This window comes from Arachis hypogaea, chromosome 16, assembly GCF_003086295.3.
Source record: "Arachis hypogaea cultivar Tifrunner chromosome 16, arahy.Tifrunner.gnm2.J5K5, whole genome shotgun sequence".
NCBI lineage: Eukaryota > Viridiplantae > Streptophyta > Magnoliopsida > Fabales > Fabaceae > Arachis > Arachis hypogaea.
In genome coordinates this window covers 94,241,492-94,252,032 of record NC_092051.1, presented here as the reverse complement: position 1 = coordinate 94,252,032, position 10,541 = coordinate 94,241,492, and the positions used below count along the sequence as shown (strand labels likewise).

General features: G+C 38.0%; 1 non-coding gene across 1 annotated transcript; it reads left to right on the top strand.

Annotated features, from left to right (window-relative positions):
* The first annotated feature begins 622 nt into the window (after positions 1–622).
* Positions 623–726, top strand: LOC112761340 (small nucleolar RNA R71). The gene has a single exon (XR_003181740.1). It is a non-coding gene; the product is annotated as a small nucleolar RNA R71 (small nucleolar RNA).
* The last annotated feature ends 9,815 nt before the right edge of the window (positions 727–10,541 follow it).

Sequence of the window (10,541 nt, the reverse complement as noted above, 5' to 3'; positions counted from 1 at the left end):
ATTCATGAAACTTACAGTGGCCTTAGATAGATCAGAGACTAGATTTGCTAAATTAGAAGCATTTTGTTCAGAGTTCTCTGTCTGTTGCTGAGTTGATGATGGAAATGGCTTGCTATTGCTAAACCTGTTTCTTCCACCATTATTAAAGCCTTGTTGGGGCTTTTGATCCTTCCATGAGAAATTTGGATGATTTCTCCATGTTGAGTTATAGGTGTTTCCATAAGGTTCACCTAAGTAATTTACCTCTGCTATTGCAGGGTTCTCAGGATCATAAGCTTCTTCTTCAGAAGATGCCTCTTGAGTACTGTTGGATACAGCTTGCATTCCATGCAGATTCTGAGAAATCATATTGACTTGCTGAGTCAATATTTTGTTCTGAGCCAATATGGCATTCAGAGTATCAACTTCAAGAACTCCCTTCTTCACAGGCGTCCCATTGCTTACAGGATTCCTTTCAGAAGTGTACATGAACTGGTTATTAGCAACCATGTCAATGAGTTCTTGAGCTTCTGCAGGCGTTTTCTTTAGGTGAATGGATCCACCTGCAGAGGTATCCAATGACATCTTAGATAACTCAGACAGACCATCATAGAATATATCCAGGATGGTCCATTCTGAGAGCATGTCAGAAGGACACTTTTTGGTCAACTGTTTGTATCTTTCCCAAGCTTCATAGAGGGATTCACCTTCTTTCTGTCTGAAGGTTTGAACATCAGCTCTAAGCTTGCTCAGCTTTTGAGGAGGAAAGTACTTGGCTAAGAAAGCCATGACCAGCTTATCCCAAGAGTTCAGGCTGTCCTTGGGTTGAGAATCTAACCATAATCTAGCTCTGTCTCCTACAGCAAAAGGGAAAAGCATGAGCCTGTAGACTTCAGGATCTACTCCATTAGTCTTAACAGTATCACATATCTGCAAGAATTAAGTTAAGAACTGAAAAGGATCTTCAGATGGAAGTCCATGAAACTTGCAGTTCTGCTGCATCAGAGAAACTAACTGAGGTTTCAGCTCAAAGTTGTTTGCTCCAATGGCAGGAATGGAGATGCTTCTTCCATGTAAATTGGAATTAGGTGCAGTAAAGTCACCAAGCATCTTCCTTACATTATTATTATTTTCGGCTGCCATCTTCTCTTCCTGTTCGAAAATTTCTGAAAGGTTATCTCTGGATTGTTGTATTTTAGCTTCTCTTAATTTTCTCTTCAGAGTCCTTTCAGGTTCTGGATCTGCTTCCACAAGAATGTTCTTATCCTTGCTCCTGCTCATATGACAAAGAAGAAGGCACAGAAAAATAATAATAATAATAGAGATCCTTTATACCACAGTATAGGGATCCCTTTGTGAGTGGAAGAAAAGAGGGGGGACAAAGAATGTGATGTAAAGGAAGAAGCACAACTATACGGATGGAAGAGATGTGAGATGAGATGTTAGGATATGAATGAATAAATAGAATAGGATGGGGGAGGGATAATTTTCGAAAATTATTTTGAAAAAGAGTTAGTGATTTTTGAAAAATGGTTTTTGAAAAATGTTAGTAATTTTTTTTTTTTGAAATCAAAAATAAAAAATAAAAATAATTAGTTAATAAAAAAGAAATTTTTGAAAAAGTGGGGAGATATTTTCGAAAATTTGAGAGAGAGAGAGTTAGTTAGGTAGTTTTAAAAAAGTTAAGAAACAAACAAAAAGTTAGTTAGTTAGTTGAAACAAATTTTGAAAAGATAAGAAGTTAGGAAGTTAGAAAAGATATTTTGAAAAGATATTTTTGAAAAAGATAAGATAAGAAGATATTTTTGAAAAGATATGATAGAAATTAGTTTTGAAAAAGATTTGACTTTTAAAATCTCAATTAATGACTTGATTCATAAGAAATCACAAGATATGATTCTAGAACTTAAAGTTTGAATCTTTCTTAACAAGTAAGTAACAAACTTCAAATTTTTTTTTTGAATCAAAACATTAATTGTTTATGTTATTTTCGAAAATTTAATACAAAAATAAGAAAAAGATTTTTGAAAAATATTTTTGGAATTTTCGAAAATAACTAAGAATTTTGAAAAAGATTTGATTTTTGAAAAAGATTTTGAAAAAGATAAGATTTTCAAATTGAAAATTTGATTTGACTCATAAGGAAACAACTTGATTTTAAAAATTTTTGAAAGAGTCAATCCAAATTTTCGAATTTGATGAGAGAAAAAGGGAAAGATATTTTTTTGATTTTTGAAATTTTTATGAAAAACATGAAAATTATGCAATGCATGAAATTTTTAGATCAAAACAATGAATGCATGCAAGAATGCTATGAATGTCAAGATGAACACCAAGAACACTATGAATGTCAAGATGAACATCAAGAACATATTTTTGAAAAATTTTTAATGCAAAGAAAACATGCAAGACACCAAACTTAGAAATCTTTCATGTTTAGACTCTAAGAAACGAAAAATGCATATGAAAAACAATAAAAGACACAAAACAAAAAATCATCAAGATCAAACAAGAAGACTTACCAAGAACAACTTGAAGATCATGAAGAACACTATGAATGCATGATATTTTCGAACAAATGCAAGATGCATATGCAATTGACACCAAACTTATAACATGACTCAAGACTCAAACAAGAACACAAAAATATTTTTGATTTTTATGATTTTCTAATTTTTTTGGATTTTTATTTTATATTTTTTGAAAATTAAAAGGAAAAATGAGGATTCCAAAATTTTTAATATGAATTCCAGGAATCTTGCCATGTTAGTCTAAAGCTTCAGTCCAGGAATTAGACATGGCTCACTAGCCAGCCAAGCTTTCAAAGAAAGCTCCAGTCCAAAACACTAGACATGGCCAATGGCCAGCCAAGCTTTAGCATGTAAATCAGAAACAGTAGCAGGTGGATTAACTCCAACTAGCTTGCTCTTGATAACAAATTGCTGCCTCAGTCCAAATAAATTTAGACATGGCTTTACAGCCAGCCAGGCTTCAACATATAATTACATGGGCTGGAGTGATTAGTTGAATACCAATCCCAAAGTAGTTTGGGTATGGCTTTACAGCCAGATATGATTCAACATATTTCATGAAACACTAGAATTCATTCTTAAAAATCTTGAATAAAATTTTTGAAAACATTTTTTATTTTTTTTCGAAAATAGATGAGAAAATTTTAGAAATATTTTTGAAAAATTTTTGAAAAGAAAACGAAAAGAAAATTACCTAATCTGAGCAACAAGATGAGCCGTCAGTTGTCCAAACTCAAACAATCCCCGGCAACGGCGCCAAAAACTTGGTGCTGTTGCCGGATCAAAAGGGAATCTGGCACTGATGTTACCGGACCAAAAGCTTGCCGAAGACTCAAACAATCCCCGGCAACGGCGCCAAAAACTTGGTGCACGAAATTGTGATCTCCAGGCTCGAACAAATCCTGGTACTGGCTCCAAAGCTTGGTGCTCTGATCTTAATTCATAATTGTCACAACTTCGATACAACTAACCAGCAAGTGCACTGGGTCGTCCAAGTAATACCTTACGTGAGTAAGGGTCGAATCCCACGGAGATTGTTGGTATGAAGCAAGCTATGGTCACCTTGTAAATCTCAGTCAGGCGGATATAAAATAATCATGGAGTTTTCGAATAATAAATAATAGAATAGGGATAGAGATACTTATGTAATTCATTGGTGAGAATTTCAGATAAGCGAATGGAGATGCTTTTCGTTCATCTGAACCTCTGCTTTCCTGCTATCTTCATCCAGTCAGTCTTACTCCTTTCCATGGCTGGCTTTATGTGATACATCACCACTGTCAATGGCTACTTTCGGTCATCTCTCGGGACAATGATCCAATGCCCTGTCACGGCACGGCTAATTGTTTGGAGGCATCACCCTTGCCAATGGCTTCATCTTATCCTCTCAGTGAATAATATGCTCACGCACCCTGTCACGACACGGCTATTCATCTGTCGGTTCTCGATCATGCTGTAATAGGATTTACTATCCTTTTGCGTCTGTCACTAACGCCCTGCAATCGCGAGTTAGGAGCTCGTCACAGTCATTCAATCATAGAATCCTACTCGGAATACCACAGACAAGGTTTAGACCTTCCGGATTCTCTTGAATGCCGCCATCATTCTAGCTTACGCCACGAAGATTCTGGTTAGGAGATCTAAGAGATATTCATTCTAGCTTAATTCATGTAGAACAGAAGTGTTTGTCAGGCACGCGTTCATAAGGGAGAAGGATGATGAGCATCACACATAATCATCACCTTCATCACATTCTTGGGTGCGAATGGATATCTTAGAAGAGAAATAGGAAGAATTGAATAGAAAACAGTAGTACTTGCATTAATCTTTGAGGAACAGCAGAGCTCCACACCTTAATCTATGGAGTGTAGAAACTCTACCGTTAAAAATACATAAGTGAAGGTTCAGGCATGGCCGAGATGGCCAGCCCCCTAAAACGTGATCAATAGTCTCCTAAGATGAACAATGGATTAAAACTGAGACCAAAGATGGTCAAAAAGACTAGTAAAAGGTCCTATTTATAATAAACTAGTCACTAGGGTTTACATGAGTAAGTAATTGATGCATAAATCCACTTCCGGGGCCCACTTGGTGTGTGTTTGGGCTGAGCTTAAGTGTTGCACGTGCAGAGGCCATTTGTGGAGTTGAACGCCAGTTTCTGTGCTAGTTTGGGCGTTCAACTCTGGTTTTGGATTCTTTTCTGGCGCTGGACGCCAGATTTGGGCAGAAGGCTGGCGTTGAACGCCAGTTTACGTCGTCAATTCTTGGCCAAAGTATAGACTATTATATATTGCTGGAAAGCCCTGGATGTCTACTTTCCAACGCAATTGGAAGCGCGCCATTTCAAGTTCTGTAGCTCCAGAAAATCCACTTTGAGTGCAGGGAGGTCAGAATCCAACAGCATCAGCAGTCCTTTTTCAACCTCTGAATCTGATTTCTGCTCAAGTCCCTCAATTTCAGCCAGAAAATACCTGAAATCACAGAAAAACACACAAACTCATAGTAAAGTCCAGAAATGTGAATTTAACATGAAAACTAATGAAAACATCCCTAAAAGTGACTAGATCCTTCTAAAAACATACTAAAAACAATGTCAAAAAGCGTATAAATTATCCGCTCATCAATTAACTAGAAATGTTTGACTTTCTCTAATGGAAGATAACTCACACCTTCCAACATTTGGGATGACGAAATAAGATAAATTCTTGTTAAGTATTGTTATGTTTAATGACTAGGATAGAAAGCCTATGATCTCAAACCTTGCCATGAATGTCTCTCTTTATTACTTGCTTTCTTTAGTTACTTGCTTGATTCATTCTTCTTGTCATTTAATTCTTGCACCTTTACTTTCTTGCCCCTTATTAATCAAACCCCCTTGTCCCCTTCATAGCCAATAATTGACCACTTCATTGCAATTTCTTGTGAGACGACCTGGAGTCTAAATACTTCGGTTAATTTTTATTTGGGGTTTGTACATGTGACAACACCATATTTTAATTTGATGTGAGAGTTTTTTGTTGGTTTGGAGCTATGCTTACAACGAAGTAATTCCTTTCTTTAGGAAGAAAATCTAGACCGACAACAAATTCTCAACTATCAACAAACATAGACAGACTGCAGGGTAGGTGAGTAGAAGTTGGAGTAGAATTCAACTACCCATGATAGGTTGGCCTCCCGCAGCTGCCTCCTTAAGAATCCCCACTGTCTCCTTTCAATGCGGGGCTCTACAAAATCAGCAAAGTATGTTGGAAGAATGAGTAGGTGTTTATTATTGTAGTTTCTCTCAGCTAGGATAGGGAACATCTGCTCACAGTAACGGTTAGTGAACCGAGCAGAGTCCCTAGCAGGAAATGCCCTTTCTGCCTAATCAACTTTGATTGTCCGCTTCACTCGCTTCGTGGGTGGCTTAATGCTTGTAGTGGGTTGCGCCTTAGCCGCCGCTCTTTTAGTGCCCTTCCTTGCCGGTGTCTTGTCAGTAGCCTTCTCTTTTCCTTTCTTGGTACACATCCTAAGGAAGAAAGAAAGAGAAATAATGTTAAATATAGATAGCTAAAAACCAGAAGGAAGAAATTCCAAGTGATAATAAATGCCAAAGAAAAAGGAATGTCTTATACATGGTAGCTACAACATGCATGGAAGACATTAATTAAAATCATGAAGGCAATTCATAACAATTATATGCAAGAAGGTTAAAAGCATGCAAGTAATAGGCATGAGAAGCATAACTCAAGCATCAATTATTAAATGGACCAAATTAATGAGCATTTGTATGATGACAATTGTGAATGATATACTCAATACATGTGGATTGCAAGAGTTGTGAAAAAGAGGCATTAAAGTGTAAGAATAAAATAGAAAAGAAGTCCAAATGCTATAAAAGCTTTTTCACAAACACTTAGTGTGCAAGTTAAAATAGAAATTAAAATAATTAATCCAAATATATATGAGACCCAAAATAAAATGTCAATTGTCAAATTACTCCTCATAATATCCACAAGCTCAAATATAATTAAGTATTCACCCAAATAAAGCTCCAACATCAACATAAAAATCAAGATAAAAGAATAAGAAAGAAGGTATAATTAACTAATCTAATTAAAAATAAATAAAACAAACAAATGCAATAAAGAAAAGAAGAAGGAAAGAGTAGGAGAGAGGAAGAAGAGAAACCTTTAGAAGAAAATGAAAATAGAATGTTGAGTGGAAGTAAGAATGAGAGAAGAGAAGTGAGAATAGAAGAGAAAAAGAAAAGGAAATTGTAATTGCCAGCGTTGGTGGCTCTGGTGGTAGTTCGCCAGTGGTGGTGGAAGAAGGGAAGAAGAAAGAAGTAAGAAGTAAGGAGTAAGAATAGGGAAAGAATGAAGAAGAAGAAAGAAAGAAGAATTAGGATTGAAAGAGAAGTAGGATTTGGAAAGGGGAAATAAGTAAAACTGGCGGCGTGCTGATTAGGTGATGCGGCGCATGCGACGCGCACGCGCACCCCATGCGTACGCATGGTTGCGCAAAAGTGGAGGTGACGCGCAAGCGTGAGGTACGCGTACGCGTGACCTTGGTTGTGCTATTCGCGCAATTCCAGCCTCGCACATGCACAACTCTCTATTCGATTGTACTCGGGCCAAAATTGCATGCGACGCGTGCGCGTCAGGCACACACACGCGTGGATGGCCATAAAGTGAAAGTGACGCATATGCGTGGGTGAATTTTTGCCTCCAGCATACTTCTGGCGTCAGACCATCACAACTCTCTATCAAAACACATATTTACGCCGATTTCCAGGGCCACACATGCATGTCTTAGACGCTTACGCGTGGGTTGCCAAAACCGCAGGTGACGCGCATGTGTTAGGTACGCATACGCGTGAGCTTGCTTGTGCGCAAGGCACGCTTCCTACACAGCTCCCACATAACTCTCTGTTTAATCCTAAAGGGTTGCACATTCACGCATGACGCGTACGTGTCATAGACGCTTGCGTGTCGAACACCATTTTTTTTAATATGCAGAAAAAAGGTAATTATGCAGAACTGAACACTGATAAAAATAACATAGAACTAATAATAAAAATGAAAGATCATACCATGGTGGGTTGTCTCCCACCTAGCACTTTTCTTTAACATCTTTAAGTTGGACAGTCCACAAACTCAATCTTCTTTTGTTGGTGGATCCTCCAAGAGGAAGATCTCCAGTTCCTTGTTGTTCTTCATCTTCTCACCATGATATAGCTTCAAGCGGTGGCCATTGACTTTGATGAATTTGGAGCTTGAAGGATGACTCAGGTGAAAGACTCCGTATGGTTCTGCCTTCTCTACTCTATAGGGTCCTTCCCACCTTGATCGCAGCTTGCTTGGCATAAGCCTCAACCTTGAGTTGTAGACCAGGACTAACTCCCCCAGTCTAAACTCTCTTCTCTTGATATTCTTGTCATGCACAGCCTTCACCCTCACTTTGTATAACGTAGAGTTCTCATATGCTTCGAGTTGAAGGTTCTCTAATTCCTGTAGTTGCAACTTCCTTTCAGCGCCGGCTCTCTCCAATCCCATGTTGCATTCTCGTACCACCCAGAAATCTTTGTACTCCACCTCCACTGGGAGGTGACAAGCCTTTCTATAAACTAGGCGGAAGGGACTCATTCCGATTGGTGTCTTGTATGCTGTCCGATATGCCCAAAGCGCATCTGCAAGCCTGGTACTCCAGTCTCTTCTATGAGGCTTGATAATCTTCTCCAGGATACGCTATATCTCTCTGTTAGACACCTCGGCTTGTCCATTGGTCTGAGGATGGTAAGCCGTCGCCACCTTGTGAACAATGCAATGTTTCTTTAGTAGACTTGTCAATCTCCTGTTACAAGAAAGAGTGCCTTGATCACACACGATTGCTCGTGGTGATCCAAAGCGACAGATAATATTGTTTCGAACAAAAGAGACAACAACGTTAGCATCATTAGTATGGGTAGGAATTGCTTCCACCCATTTAGAAACATAATCAACAGCTAACAAGATGTATAAGAAACCACTAGAGTTTGGAAATGGACCCATGAATTCAATACCCCAAACATAAAAAATTTCACAAAACAACATAAGTTGTTGGGGTATCTCATCCCTCTTGGATATATTCCCAAACCTTTGGCATGTGGAGCAGGATTCACAGAAAGCAGTTGCATCCTTAAATAGTGTGGGCCACCAAAATCCACAATCCAAAATTTTTCTAGCAGTTCTTTGAGGACCAAAATGTCCACCACTTTCAAAAGAGTGGCAGGCCTCTAAAATTGACTGAAATTTTGATTGTGGCACACACCTTCTAATTATTTGGTCAGCACCACATCTCCATAAATATGGGTCATTCTATATATAATATTTAGACTCGCTTTTAAGCTTGTCCCTTTGATGCTTAGTAAAATTAGGAGGAAAGGTACGACTAACCAAATAATTAGCTATAGGTGTATACCAAGGAACCACCTCAGATATTGCGTGCAAGCTATCAAATGGAAAAGCATCATTAATAGGAGTGGAGTCATTCTTAATGTGCTCTAGGCGACTCAAGTGGTCCGCCATTAAATTTTGGGAACCACTCCTATCTTTGATTTCTAAATCAAATTCTTGCAGCAACAATATCCAACGTATTAACCTTGGTTTGAACTCCTTTTTAGCTAATAAATATTTTAGAGCTGCATGGTCTGAGTATACTACTACCTTAGTACCAAGTAAGTAGGCTCGGAATTTATCCAGAGCAAAAATAATAGCCAGAAGCTCTTTTTCAGTGGTAGTATAATTAGACTGAACATCGTCTAAGGTCTTAGAAGCATAAGCAATTATATAAGGGTCTTTACCTTCGCATTGAGCCAGCGCCACTCCTACTGCATAGTCAGAGGCGTCACACATTATCTCAAATGGCTGGCTCCAGTCTGGCCCTCTCACAATCGGAGCTTGAGTCAAGGCAATCTTCAGCTTATCAAACGCTTCCATACAGTCCTCAGTCAGCTCGAACTCAACATCCTTCTGCAGCAATCGAGATAAAAGTAGTGCTACCTTATTGAAGTCCTTGATAAATCGCCGGTAGAAACCTGCATGACCAAGAAACAAACGGACTTCCCTCACGGAGGAGGGGTAAGGTAAACCAGAAATAAGATCTACCTTTGCTGGATCAACTAAAATACCAGTATTTGAAACAACATGTCCTAGAACAATACCTTGTTTTACCATAAAATAAAATTTTTCAAAATTCAATACAAGGTTTGAACTAACACACCTGTCTAATACTCTAGCTAAACTATCCAAGAAAAGGTTAAATGAATCACCATACACACTAAAGTCATCCATGAAAACTTCCATATAGTTCTCAAGAAAATCTGTGAAAATGCTCATCATGCATCTTTGAAACGTAGCCGGTGCATTACATAAGCCAAAAGGCATTCTCTTATATGCATACGTTCCAAAGGGACATATAAAAGTTGTTTTCTCCTGATCTTCAGGAGCTATATGAATTTGAAAATAGCAGTGTAACCATCCAGAAAATAGTAGTGTGATTTACCAGATAGGCGATCAAGCATTTGATCGATGAACGGTAACGGGTAGTGATCCTTGAGAGTAGCCTGGTTGAGACGCCTATAATCAAAGCACACCCTTGATAGTGGATGGATTCGTTGTTGATCTAGAATTTCAAAACATAAAATTCCATCATTGAAAGTATAGTCTAAATCAACAATTAATCCCCAATCAAATGTTTAATCCAAAGGATGTGTCACAATTCAAAACCAATTCAATTCCGGGAGTTTCAATTCCCGGGTCGTCTCCCAATGACGCTTGAGACCAATGAGTGTGCAATCTTGGTTGTGAGGATCATGGGGTTTTTAATAAAGGGATAAACATATAAAGCAATGAAAGAACAAGAAAAATTGTAATAGATGAACTAATAAAGGAATCAATGAAGTAACTATGCAATATATACAAGTAAAGTATAGAGGGAACTAATGTAAATGTGAATAAAGAAAATTAAGCATAAAAGGCATCTTGACTTGGAGTGAGCTAAGGGTCCTTT